This window comes from Pongo abelii, chromosome 8 (assembly GCF_028885655.2).
Source record: "Pongo abelii isolate AG06213 chromosome 8, NHGRI_mPonAbe1-v2.0_pri, whole genome shotgun sequence".
In the NCBI taxonomy this organism is placed as follows: domain Eukaryota; kingdom Metazoa; phylum Chordata; class Mammalia; order Primates; family Hominidae; genus Pongo; species Pongo abelii.
The window spans coordinates 58,688,004-58,703,031 of NC_071993.2; positions in this window are offsets into that span (position 1 = coordinate 58,688,004).

A 15,028-nucleotide genomic window follows, 5' to 3' on the forward strand; every position below is an offset into this window, starting at 1 on the left:
GAATGAAATTTTCTGTACAGAGTTAAGTCCTCATTCAAAGTTATCGATAGGTTCTTGGAAACTGATTTTAAGTAAAACAGTGGATTGTATAATGAAATCAATTTTACCCTAAGCTAATTAATATTAAAAAAGTCAAGTTCCTATAGCATACTGTATGTAATTTTACTTAAAGTTGATGTGGAGTGAAAGCTTATTGTATGTCTGTCAGGTGTATTTGTTCTAAGGTATATTTCAAGTCCATTGTTTCTTTATTTTCTATCTGTATAATATTTCCATTATTTAAAGTGGGGCATTGAAGTCATCTACTATTACTCTATTGCTATCTATTTCTCCCTTCAGATCTGTTAATATTTGCTTTATATGTTTAGATTCTCCAAAGTTGGTTGCAGATAGATAGATAGACAGATAGATAGATGATAGATAGATAAATAGACAGACAAATGTTTGTATAAACATTTGATGAACTGACCTGTTTACCAACATATAATAGCATTCTTTGTCTTTTGTCACAATTTTTAACAAACAGATTATTTTATCTAAGTATGGCTGCTCCTCTTCTATTTTGGTTTCCATTTGCATGGGACATCTTTTTTCATCTATTTACTTTTAGTTTATGCATGTCCTTAGTGAAGTAAGTCTTTTGTAGGCAGCATATAGTTGGGTCTTGTTTATTAATTTATTTATCCATTCTATACCTTTTGATTAAGTAGTTCAAACCATTAACATTTACAGTAATTATCAATAGAGAAAAATTTACCATTGTCATTTTGTTAGCTGTTTTCCATTAGTCAAATAGTTCTTTTGCCTGCCTTTTCCTCTCACTATCATCTTTGTGTTTTGTTCATTTACGTATTGTTATACTTTGATTCTTTTTTTCTTGTGTGTAACATCTATAGGTATTTTTGTGTGTGCAGTTACTTTGGGGATTATATAAAATGGAATATTTGTAACAGACTATTTGAAGCTGACAACAACTTAAATTCAGTCACATCCAAAGACTACACTTTAACTTCTCTTTTTCCCACTGTTTATGTTATTATTGTTGTAATTTACATCTATTTATATTGTGTATCTTTTAACATATTTATAGTTACGCTTATTTGTAATACTTTTGTCTTTTAACTTTAATAATATAATTAAAAGTTATTTAACCACCACCGTTATAGTAGAAAGTATTCTATGTTTGTTAATATATTCACTGTTATTAATGTTTCATACTTCTTATGCTATTGTAAGAAAATTTACAGTAAAAATAAATAAAATAGAAAATAGAAAAAAAAACCATAGATGTGGTTTTAGACCATAAAAATGTCTAAAATAGAAAAACAATTTAAAAATAAATGAAACTAAGAGTTTTTTTTAAAGACAAAATTGACAAACTCTTAGGTAGACTAACTAAGATAACAGAATAAAGGATAAAAGTCACATGATTATATCAATAAATGCAGAAAAATGTATTTTGTCATTTGACAAAATGTAATATCTTTTCATTATTAAAAAAACTCATTATAATTAGGCATAGAAGGAAAAACCTTAACGTAATGAAGGTCATATATGAAGAGTTCACAACTAATATAATGCCCAACAGTAAAAGACTAAAAGCTTTTGCTCCAAAATCAGCCACAAGGAGAGGATATCCGCTCTTGCCACGTCAATTCAACATAGTACTGGAAGTCTTTGCCAGGGCAAGTAGACAAGAAAAAATTTAAAAGACATTCTAATTGAAAAGGAAGAAGTGAAATTGTCCATACTTGCAGATAACTTTATATATATATATATATATATATATTCCACAAAAAATGTCAGAGCTTATGAAGAATTCAGTAAAGTTGCAGAATACAAAATCAACAAACAATTTTTTGTGTGTCTTTATACACTAACAATGAACTATCTGAAACGGAAATGAAGAAAAAAGTCCTATTACAACAGCATCAAAAGAATTAAATGCCTAGGAATAAAGTTTTATGAACTAAAAGACTTAATATTGTAAAAATATTCATATTCACTAAAGCAATCTACAGATTTAATGCAATTGCTATCAGAATCCCAGTGACTGTTTTATAGATATTTTTAAAAGTTTTACAATTAATATGGCATCCTTAAAGAGCATAAATAGCCAATGAATCTTGAGAAATACCAAAGTAGAAGACAACACATGACCTGATTTAAAAAAATAAACTACAAAGCAACAGTAACCAAACAGTATGCTACTGGCATAAGCACAGACATATAAAACAAAGAATAAAATAGAGGCCCCAGAAATAAATCCATGCATACAATCAACTGATCTTTGACAAGGTTGCCAAGAATATACAACGGAGACAGGACAGTCTCTTCAACAAAAGACATTGGGAAAACTGGATTTCCACATGCAAAAGAATGGAATTGAACCCTATTTTACATCATACACACAAGAAAACCAATTCAAAATGGATTAAAAACTCAAACATAACACCTGAAACTATAATAATACTATAAGAAAATATAGGGAAAAAACTTCATGTCATTGGCCTCAGCAATTATTTCATGAATAATACAATAAAAGACAAAGAACAAAATGTCAAACTAAAAAGCTTCTCTAGGGAAAATAAATCAATAAATGGAATGAAAAGAACATCTACAGAATGGGAAAAAATTGCAAATCATATTTCTGATAATGATTTATTATCCAAAATATATAAGAAACTCCTGGAACTCAATAGTAAAGTAACAGGCATAACCAGGTTAAACAATGGACTATGAACTTACCCCAAGAAGATATACAACTGGCCAACAGATATATGAAAGATGCTCAACATCACTAATTATCAGGAAAATGCAAATCCAAGCTGCAATGAGGTATCACCTCATAACTGTCAGGATAGCTATTATCAAAGAATGGCTATTATTAAAAAGACAAAAAACAATAGACGCTGGTAAGGACGCAGAGAATCAGAAGCACTTGTACACAATTGGTGGGAATGTAAATTAGTACAGCTACTACATAAAACAGTATGGAAGTTTATGGAAAAACTAAAAATAGAACTACTATGTAATACAACAGTTTCATTTCTGGGTATCTGCCCAAATAATTGAAATTAGTGTCTTGAAGAGATATTAGCACTCATATTTATTGCATATTTATTTACAATAAAGTTGTGGAAACAACTTTATTGTCTGTTGACAAATAAATGGGTAAAGAAAATGTGTTATATACATAAAATACAGTATCATTCAGCCTTTCAAAAAAGGAAATTCTGCAATATGCCACAACATGGATGAACTTTGAGAACATAATGATAAGTGAAATAAACCAGCCACAGAAAGACATATATTGTGTGATTACCCTACTCTGAGGTATCTAAAATAGTCAAATTAATGGAATCAAGGAGTGGTGGTCATTGCCAGGAACTGGGGGAAGAGTAAATAGGGAGTTTCTAATCAATGGGTATAAAGTTTTAGTTAATAGTTAAGCAAGATAAATAAGCTCTGGAGAGCTGCTGCACAACATTGTCCCTATAGTAAAAAATAATTCATTAGACACTTAAAATATTGTTAACCAGATAGATCTCATGTTAACTGTCCTTACCAAAATATACTTTTTTGAGTTTAATTTTATAATTGTGAATGAGCATTTTCTTAGCATGAAAAAAGTTAATTCATACTTTTCTTTAAAAGTATACATTCAATATAGTGTAATTTTTGAAATATTTAGAAACTTGTTATGGTGACACCCTAAATTATTAGGTATAATTGGACAGTTACTTCTTCTCCTCACATTCACTTAAAATACCTTTATTTCTGTTTTCCTTTTATCCCTAGTTTCTGAATGGGGACTCTGTCGTGTGGCCCCATTTTTCTGTGTAACAAGGTAATCTAATTTTTTTTTTTTTTTGGCAAGAAACTCTGGATAAGTTTCACTTCCTTATATTTCACATGTCCCAAATTTTTAATCTCATTTCTATAATTACTCCAATACAATCTTAGAGAATTCATCTTTTTAGTTCTGCATGAATTCATAAACTTCTGAGTTCTTCTTTGTGAAATTCAGTTTGAGAAATACTAATTAACCTAAATAATGGCCATAAATTCCCACTTTGGCACACAGTGGCTGCCATGTGTGTCATATGCACACCTCATCTAAGAAAGGAGAAGGCACCTGCCAGGTAAATGAGAAAAACTCATTCATTGACAAGTGTTTATGAATGCCTTTCATAAATGCCTTTATGATCCCTTCAACAGGCATCTATGAAGTGTCAATTCTGTTCCAGATGCTGGAGATATATCAAATAAGAACAGCCAAAGTATCCTGCCCTCTTGGAGGTTACATTCCAATGAGGGGAAGACAGAAAATAACAAAGTAAAACAATCAAGTAAATGCCTGTTGTATGTTAAAGTATACATATTATAAGGAAAAATGAAGGAGGTTAGAAATTGCTGAGTAGTTGTAGATTTCCGTGTAAATGTAGATTTCCATGTAAATGTAGTCATCATACTCTGGCAGATAGTCAGGGAAAGTATTACTCAGACAGTGACATTTGAGAACAAATGTAGGTAATATCAGGAGAGAAGGCTGAGACCCTCAGACTCACTCACACACAGACACTATAGGCAGGTAGAAGAGAAAGCGAAGGCCAGAAGCTGACTTATTACAACCTGGCATTGGGCAGTTGCAAAACTTACCCAAAAGGCTACAATTAGGTGGCAAAAATAAATAACATTGTCAGAATCAGCCCAACTACAAAGTAAGAATAAATTGTGGAGTGGAGAAAGGGGACTATGGTGAATAAGAAAGCTATCAGTGAGTATATATTAGATATTTATTATGCTCAGACCTGTGCTACATCCTTTACAAAGATATCTCATTTCATGCACTAATAACATTTGGAGATGAATAGGTTTAGCCTCCTTTGTCAGTTTAGAAAAATGAGACACAGAATGGTTAAATGACTTGCCCATTTTTCCCATAATATCCTTTGTATAGTTGTTTTCTTAGTTTAGTAATCCAATATTAAAGGCATTGCATTTAATTGTCATGAATCTTCAGTCTCCTTTAATATGAATATTCTAACACTGCAAGCACAGTATTAGAATGTCCATCAATTTGTGTTTGTCCGATGTCTTCTCATTATTTTATTTATTTATGCTTTTATTATTACTTGTCACTTGTGGAACAGGAGCAATATTGTATATTCTCAATGCATTTATATCAAATATCATATGATTCTAGATTACCCAATATGAGTTATATTAACTTTAATCACTTGGTTAACATGGTAATTCACCAGGTTTCTCAACTGTTAAATTACTATTTTTTTCCCTTTTGTAAAAAAATAAATTGTAGGAAGAAACTTTGAGACTATGTAAGTATCCTTTTCCCCATGAAACATTCATTCACTAGTTGTAGTACAAGTGGCGATTTTCTAACTTTATTATTACTTCTGTATTTAGCATCATGCTAAGGATTTTCCTTCTCCTGCATCAGACCAGATCAATCACTTTTCTTATGTGTGTGTATGTGGGTGTATGTGTGCACACTCATGCACATACGTGCACGTGTATATGTATGGATGCATAATTGTTGTCAAGTTGGTAGCCTGTATACTCCGGCAGATAGTGCTTTTGTCAGTGTCTTGAGTGGCTTTGAATGTCTGTTTAGATTTGAGGTTTTCTTGTTTAACGGATTTGGAAGTCTTGATTTCACAGTATTATGATGAGCTCATTCACTGGGATATGATGTAGAAAATTTTTCTCCACTTGGACAAGGATGTGATCAATATCTGAAATCCCACAAGTCTATAACCTCTTGTTTGAGTCCTCCTTTCTTTGAATTCACACAGAATCTGCAGCACTGCATCTAGTGAATGAATAAGATCTGGGTTGCCATGCTCAGAATGGCAGCTTGGAGGATAATCCCTGGCCCCAGCAAGCCTCAGCTACCTGCAAGCCTGGTATGTGCTTTCCACCACCAAACTTAGCTGATCACCCAATGACAAAGACAAAGAACGACCAGACCAGTCAACAAGCAGCCTCGAAATGGAGTAGAGACTTACCTTTTTAAAATTTTGATCTGTAGCTTAGAGAGAATCTAAGATAAAATTTATTATAAATATAAATATATCACGGTGAACCCGGCAGCATAAAGATTATGCTTCGTGCAAAGATGCTTAACATGATGCCTTGTCTAGTGGCATCACCAAGCCTCTGATAGCTCACTGGGTTATAATCCATCATGGTGGTAAACAGCTCTATCCAGATTCTTTTGTGAAATCCTCGAACTAGCCAAAACTTTCTGCCTCATATTCTTGCAACTTTTAATTCTATAATAAAATGCACGTCTTCTCTTAACTCCATATTGTTTTAGAGTTTCTGCTTCCAAAATCCACCTTCACACTGTTGCACTTCCTCTAGCACTGGAGCCTTTAAGATCTTGCTATATGTTAAACCAGCACATGCCCATCATCAAAGTCCTCACTGAGTCTTGCCTCTACGTGATAAAACTAACGTTCCATATACCCTGCTGATGCTGATTTATGGCAGTCTTCATCAGCAGATGCTCATTCCGAGGTAGGAAGCCCTCAGTGCCTCTTCCAAATTATTTCTCTGAACCCAAATAAACCATTCCCCTCATCTTAGGTAGTAGGTAAGTGTGCAAAACCACCAGGGGTTGGATGGCCTGAATAAAATGCTGCTATACCACTTACTGAACAGTTATTTGACTCATTTTTATAGTGCTCACTAGTAAATTGAAGTAAATAACAGTAGATATGCATATACCTATATAGATATTTCAAAAATTAAATTAACATATATATCCATACCTGGCTCTTAGAAGACACTTAATAAATATTAGCAACTATAATAGTTATCAAAGCTGATGACATCCAACCATAAAACTTTCTAATTCTCCCTTTCTACTATTCGTTTGGTCACATATTACAATTCAAGCAATTTGGGCACCTAGTCTAGCCTTCTACCCTACCCTAAGACCTGATTTTACTTTAGGTCACATGCAGAAATATCCATCCAACTTCCTGTCACCTAGGATCTTTCTACTTCTGGAACTTACTACGCTCTGAACATAAAGTTCTATGTCTTCTGCCATCTAGATGCCTCACCTCATCTTTCAGTTTAATAAGGCAGAAGACCCTCAATTTTCCATGCTCTTCTATCTATCGATGTCTTCTCAGGTTCACTTCTTTCTCTATATTCTCACCAATAGCCTCATCTCCTTCTCTCTCTTCCTCTCCATAATACCATGAGCTTGGGTAAATACAAATATATGCCTTCTTTTTCTCTTGCATTGTGACTGCTTGGTATATCTAGAGAACATAAGACAAACCTAGAAATGGGTGCTACTTTAGATTCATGGTCTCCAGCACCTATTGGGGAGTTAATACATCCTGGTCACCTTTCTATATCCTCCTGCCCTACCTGATTTTTATTTATCCTTCTACCCTCATTGAAGGACATAGAATCCAGGAGAGATTTTTCCTAATCCCAAGCTAGTTAGATGTTTCTCCTTTATACTTCTATAGCATAGTAGCTTATCATTCTCAAACCTCACATTAAACTGGGTGGTAATTTATTCTTTAATTATCTCTATCTACCACTAGACTATGAATTTCTTAAGAAAAGTGTGCTGGGTTGAATGGTGTGACACATATCCACCCAGAACCTCTGAATGTGATCTTATTTTGAAAAGGATTTTTGCAGATATAATTAGCTAGCAACTATCAGGAGCTACATGAGAGACATGAAAGAGGTGCTCTTTCAGGGCTTTCAGAAAGAACTAACCTGCTGACACCTTGATTTTGAATTTCTGGCCTCCAGAACTGTGAGTCACAAATTTCTGTTGCTTTAGGCCATCTGGTTTGTGGTACTTTTTTTTTTTTTTAATAGTAGCCTAGAAAACAAATACAAACAAGGTCAGAAACTTCTATATCTGTGCATTTAGCTTGTAACTCAGGGCAGGGCACAAGGTAAGTTCTCAGGAAATTATTGTGGAATGTGTGGTCAAAGCAAGATGGAGATATTGTATGTAAGGTTGGTACTAGGACAATGGTTGATTATTGGAGGAAAGGGGCAATTTTTAGTCTAGTTTGCTGAGTGTAATGGAGATTGAGCCCAAAAGATTAGATTCTATGAAGTACATGGTAGCCCCATTTATGGCCTAATGACAGCCTTCTTCACAAGGAGGACTCTACAGGATAAGAGGATATTTTCCCTACTTTGGTGTCACGGAGAGAGTTGGGTGGATGCACAAATGTGGAAAAAAAGAGTTGTAGCATCATATCTGGAACTGAGAAGTAATGTGACCAATGTCTGTGGTTGGGGGAAGATCACAGAGTCATAGTATCAAGCCAAGCAGTAGGAGAAGTAGGTGGTTCATTCCCAATATGGAGTGCGGATCTAGCATAAGGAGGAGAAGAGGAGAAGGATGCCAATTAGCTATCAGGTAAATATATTGAACACAGATAAAACAAGCATGACAGAAACATGTGGGAAGAGAGGAGAAAGAATTTGTTACTGTATTTCTCGTAATTCTTTGATTGGAGGAAACAATCTCTGCTTCATTCAGACTTTATCTTCACGAAATTACGTGTCATTTATGATTCAATTACCTTTACCCAGAGGCCCCTAGGATTTGGAATGTGGGTGAGACTTCACTTTTTGGCACCCAGGAAAACTTAAGCTCTTTAAGTTACATGGAAATTTGGCTAAAAACACTAAGCCAAAATTTTGCCTACAAGCCAAGCACTGTCATCCTATTCTGTGTTTGTTTCACTAGTAAATGTTATTAGAGGGAAGCATTTGTTTGAAATTTCTGGCCAGTCATTTTTCTGCTCCTTTTGGTTGCTTTGTGTTTTTGCAAATCATCTCTGGGCTAGAAGCCATTCTTGCTTCCTTTTTGCTAGAACTCTCAATCCAAACAAAGATGCTGTTTGGCATGATCACACATGAAGCCATCTCAGTAATTAGTACAGCCAATGGATTCAAGCCAAACAAGAGAACTACTGGACTGTAATCTGGTGGACATGTTGAAGATGACACCATCTATAAATCTGTTGTGTTCTACCTTAGGGACCAGTAGCAAGAGAAACCCGTCAGAGTTTCCCTTTGAGGCTCTGGAAATCTAACCTGGAAATTTTGATTTATTGCAACACCTCCTAATCTGTTGGTGAATTGCATTCAGAAATGTCCTTACTGCTGATATGCTATGTTTGGCAAATTGAGCAAAGAGAAAGTCAGGACTTAAGATTGGTTTGCCACAAGACGGCTGAAATATGAAAGGAATTAGATACAGTATGAATGAAAATAAGGATAGGGATACAGGGAAGGGAAGATAGGTAGTGGAATTCAAGTCGCTGAGAACAAGGGACTTGGGGACTTCAATGAAAATGGAAGGAAAATCGTGGATAACAGAATTCTAGTGAAGTTGTAATAATTCACTACTACTTAGATTGCAAAAATAAGATTAAAAAAGACATAATTATGTTCTTATTAGGTCTACACTGCTGTAAGTGCATATATTGACTCATTTGATTGCCATGACTAGGCTGTGACTATCATTCTCATTTAAGAAGAAGAAATTAAAGCAAGGTCAGGCAGCTACAGAATAGCAATTCTGGAACCACAGACCTCATATGGCTCCAGAATCCATTCTCTTAACCTCCAAGTTATATTATTCCTCATAATGTGTATTTATTTATATTTGTTTAGTGGACATTAGAGATAACATGGTGATCCATTTTTGGCACCCTGTGATTGCTAGCTCTAGGTCAGGAATTAGGCATAAATGGGTCAGGTTTAAGGAAGGTGATAGGCTGACCATATAATTTATGGAATTAAAATTATATCATTTTGAAATATTTATCAATTGATTAATAAATTGAATTTATTGTATTGGTAGATGTGTAAAATGACTATAATGATTTTCTGTAACTTTTTCTAAAACATAATAATGTGTTTTTGTATGCATTAAAGCAACATAAAATCAACTTTTTATTGATTATCTAAAATCACAAGAAACAAAAAAAATTTTATTCTTGACAAACACTCTTGTATCCTCATGAATTTTGTAGCTTACCTGTGTCATAGGTATTTTTCAGAAGATTTTATTTTTAATATGTACTTATTAAATATTTTAATAATAAAATGTCTAGAAAGTTTTCAAAGTTGCCTTTTATAAGTAAAACATTTCAAACTGTTGACATTTTCAATTAATCTTTCTTTGTAGACCATAATTTTTTTAAATGAGAAAGTACTCTCTCTTTACAAGTGGTGAGAAACTTTATAATTTCAGAGAAAATACTGCTAAATAGAGGTTAGTCATAATTCTATTTTTGTATCAAATTTGGTATCTATTTTAGATAATATATTTTCAAAGGACTATTATTTGGCCTCCGTCAAGTGTACTTTTCTTTGAAAAATATTTTTGTAACCAAAATCTCATCAAATAGGTTATTTGCAATTATAATTCTTTTGACTGTTTTATCAAATTCAGATGCTGTAAAGCCAGAGGTCATCTCAATTTCATTCTGCTCTCTTGCTGAATATCAACCTATTGAAATAAAAATAGAATCTTTATTTAAAAAATTATCCCCACAACTGAGATATTTGAAAGCATAATTATAGAATTTTTAAAAATCTTGAACACTATTTGAATTCTTGATTTTTTCAGTTTCATTTTTTCTTTTGAAGAATTAAATTTAAATGTCTTTCTGTTTGTAAGCTTTGCTTTCAAAAGTTTCAAATTTTTGAAAGTGCAAAAGTTTTCTTTTGCACTCTATTTATTGAATATGCTGCCTAATGATTTACAGCTGACTTTTAATAAAACACATGAAAGATTTAGAAAACTTATTTGAACAATGTCCAATACCTTTGCAGGACATTTAAGTTGATTTACAAAGTACTTCTTCAAAGGCTTATACGTTTCTAAAATTTGACTGATATCAAGCAACACAGAGTGAAAGAATGTGCTGCCATAGCTGAATTTTTGTAGTCAGTATTTTTGTCAGGCTAATTGTCATTCAGTTTCTCTGTATATATGCACATATTGATATATTTTGGCTATGCTTTATATTTACATCTTTAGAATACTGATGCTTGTTTGAGAGCAATTAGAAATTATGTGTGTACTATAAACAATTCCAAGTACATTTTTATTACATAGGTCCATTAATTTAGTAAAATTGTTCTTTGAATATAAGGCTGTGCTTCACTAAAATTTTCATTTGTACTTTTACTGCCCAACAAATTAATTCTCAAAATTGAATTTTTTAGCTGAACTTAAAATTGTATTTACAATAACTTCATATGTTTCTCCTTCAATAAAAGGAACTTATAACCACTTTATTTAGATTCTCTAAGTGGACTAAAATCTGACCTGTTATTGGAGTTACCTTAATTAATTTTCTGTTCAAAGCATCTGATAGAACTTATAAAAGTCTCATTTCATTTAACTATTTGTAAAATCTTCCTTCTGATATTTAAATCAACTTGTTAACAACTTTTCCTCACTCTTCATATATTCAAAAGAAATTTTGAAATCAAATATAAGCGAAATTAGAAAAGCAGTCATTTGGACGGTCGTGGTGGCTCACGCCTGTAATCCGAGCACTTTGGGAGGCCGAGGTGGGTGGATCATGAGGTCAGGAGAACGAGACCATCCTCATCCTGGCTAACACAGTGAAACCCCGTCTCTACTAAAAATACAAAAAAAATTAGCCGGATGTGGTAGCGGGAGCCGGTAGTCCCAGCTACTCGGGAGGCTGAGGCTGGAGAATGGTGTGAATCCGGGAGGCGGAGCTTGCAGTGAGCCGAGATTGCACCACTGCACTCCAGCCTGGGCGACAAAGCGAGACTCCGTCTCAAAAAAAAAAAAAAAGAAAAAGAAGAAAAGCAGTCATTTGATCTAAGTGAAAAGTCATATTTTATTATATAAATTATATAAATGTAACTTTTGCAGTAAATGCATTAAATCAATCTATAGGCATCATTTGTAGAGATTGGTATAACTTTTGAAGTTGCTGCTAAAGCTTATTCAAATTTGTCTTCTTCTATCTTATCAAGGGTGTCATTATAGTACCCACTGTAGAGTTTCAACAAAGGCCAGGGAATAGGGAGCAAACCCAGTGAAAATGGAGACCTGCCACATGGTTGAGGTTTTCAGAGATCCAGTGGTCTGTGATATTTGTGTTATTTTCTCCAAAATGAAGGATATGTTGCTCATGTCCATGGAAAGAGACTCAAAGCCATTTTGTGTGGCCTGTTTTGGATTATGGAGGCCATGTATATTACATTTGAGTGTCTGTTTTAAACCATTTAATAAGTAACCCACAAATCCACTGGTGTTCAGAGGAACATAGAGCAAAACAAGTCCTGTAGCAGGGCTGGGCTCCTGTCTTGCCACTTGTATCTTACAAAGTAGCAAATCCAATGGAACTTGAAGTGTCTTTGATCCTTGAGGATGCTATATGGACCTCTTGGCAGACCATAGTAGAATTACAGTACAAAATCATTAGGATTTTGGAGCAAAGGTATGTCTTCTATAGACAACTATCCTCCCTTTCTTTTACACATTAATGAAGTAAAATTCACATAACAAAATCCATCATTTTAAAATGAACAATTCAGTGACATTTAGTATGTTAACAATATTGTAATACCAACAGTTCTTTTTAGTTCTAAAACATTTATGTAATTCTAAAACAAAACCCCTTACCCATTAAGCAGTTTCTCTTCATCCTATTTCCCACACCCACTAGCAACCATCTACTTGCATTCTGTCTCTATGGATTTATCGATTAAGTAAATTTCATATAAATGGAATCATACAATATTTCAGAACTTTTGTGTCTGACTTCTTTATTTAGCATTATAATTTCAAGGTCCATCTATGTTGTAGCATGTATCATTAATTAATTCCCTTTTGATGGCAGAATAATATTTCATTGAATGAATAAATCAAAATTTGTTTAACCATTCATCCATTGAGGGACATATGAGCTATTTCCACCTGAGTGCTGCTATAAACATGCATGTACATAAGCTTGTTTGAGTCCTTCTTTAGTTCTTTTGGGTATGCACCCAGGAGTAGAATTGCAGGATCGTATAGTTATCTTACGTTTACTTTTTTGGAAAACTGCCAAAATATTGACAACAGTAACTGAATCATCTTACATTTGCAGAAGCAATGTATGATTCCAGTATTTCCCACATCCATGCTATTTTCTTTCATATATAGATATATATTTTATTATTATTATACTTTAAGTTCTAGGGTACATGTGCACAATGTGCAGGTTTGTTACATATGTATACATGTGCCATGTTGGTGTGCTGCACCCATTAACTCATCATTTACATTAGGTATATCTCCTAATGCTATCCCTCCACCCTCCCCCCACCCCACAACAAGCCCCAGTGTGTGATGTTCCCCTTCCTGTGTCCAAGTGTTCTCATTGTTCAATTCCCACCTATGAGTGAGAACATGCGGTGTTTGGCTTTTTGTCCTTGAGATAGTTTGCTGAGAATGATGGTTTCCAGCTTCATCCATGTCCCTGCAAAGGACATGAACTCGTCATTTTGTATGGCTGCATTGTATTCCATGGTGTATATGTGCCACATTTTCTTTATGCTATTTTCTTTGTTTTAAATTATAGCTAACTAATGACTATGAAGTAGTACCTCTTTATAGTTTTAGCTTGCAGTTCCCTAATGGATAATAATGTTGAGCATTTTTCAAGACCGTTTTGGCTACTTGTGGCCCCTTGAAATTTCATATAAATTTGAGGGTTAGATTTTTCATTTCTGTACAAATGGCCGTTGAAATTTTGATAGGGATCATATTGAATCTGTAGATCACTTTGAATAATAGTAAGATTTCAAAAAATTCATTATACCAAGCTTTACAATTTGATTGCAGAATTTAATCCATTTATACACAAAATAATTAAAGACTTCTGCTATTTTTCTATTTCCTTTCTGTATATCTTATAGCTCTATTTTTCCTCATTTGCTCAATTTTCAACTTCTTTTGTGTTTGTTCTATTTTTGGCAATGTACCATTTAGATACTCTTCTCACTTCTGTTGTAGATATATTTTAAATATATTTTTGGTGGTTACCATGGCTTACAGTTTTGATTAACAGTAGCAGGTTACATCAAACATCTTACATTTATAACAATCTGGTTTATACCAAGTGAGCTTGAATAACATGCAAAATATCTGCTTCCATCTAGCGCTGTCCCCTTCTGTGTTGTTGTAACATATAATGTCTTTATACATTATGTGTTTAATATATCAATTTCTAATTATTTTATACATCTACTTTTACATCATGTAGAATATAAAATGTGGAGTTGCAAACCAAAAATGTAAAATTATTGACTTTAACGTTAGCTCTGTAGTTACCTTTACCAAAGATATTTATATCTTCATATATCTTTGAGTTACTGTATATTGTTCATTTATTTTTATCTTAAAGATTTCTTTTAGCATACCTAAAAGGTCTTGCAGATTGACTGGTAACAACCTCCCTCAATTTCAGTTTATCTGGGAATGTCTTAATTTCTCCTTCATTTTTTGAGGAATAATTTTGTTGACAATCACATTCCTTTTTGACAGCTTTTTTTTCTTTTAGCATGTTAAATATATTTTCTCACTAACTTCTTATCTCCTTAGGTTTTTTTTTTTTTTGTAAAATTGACTGTTAATTTTATTAACAATTCCTTGTGTGTGATGAGTTGCTTTTCTCTTGCAACTTTCAGTATAGTGGTATGATCATAGATTACTGCAACCTCAAATTCTTGGGCTCAAAATATCCTCTCCCTCAGCCTCCTGAGTAATTAGGACTACAGGCTCATGCCACCATGCCTAGTTCAGATACTAAATCTTTTTTAAAAATAAATTTACATCCTAGGGATAAATTCCACTTGATCACGATGAATGTTCTTTTTAATATATTGTTGAATTTAGTTTGCTAGTAGTTTTTGTTGAAGATTTTTACATCAATATTTATAAGAGATATTGGGCTGTAGTTTT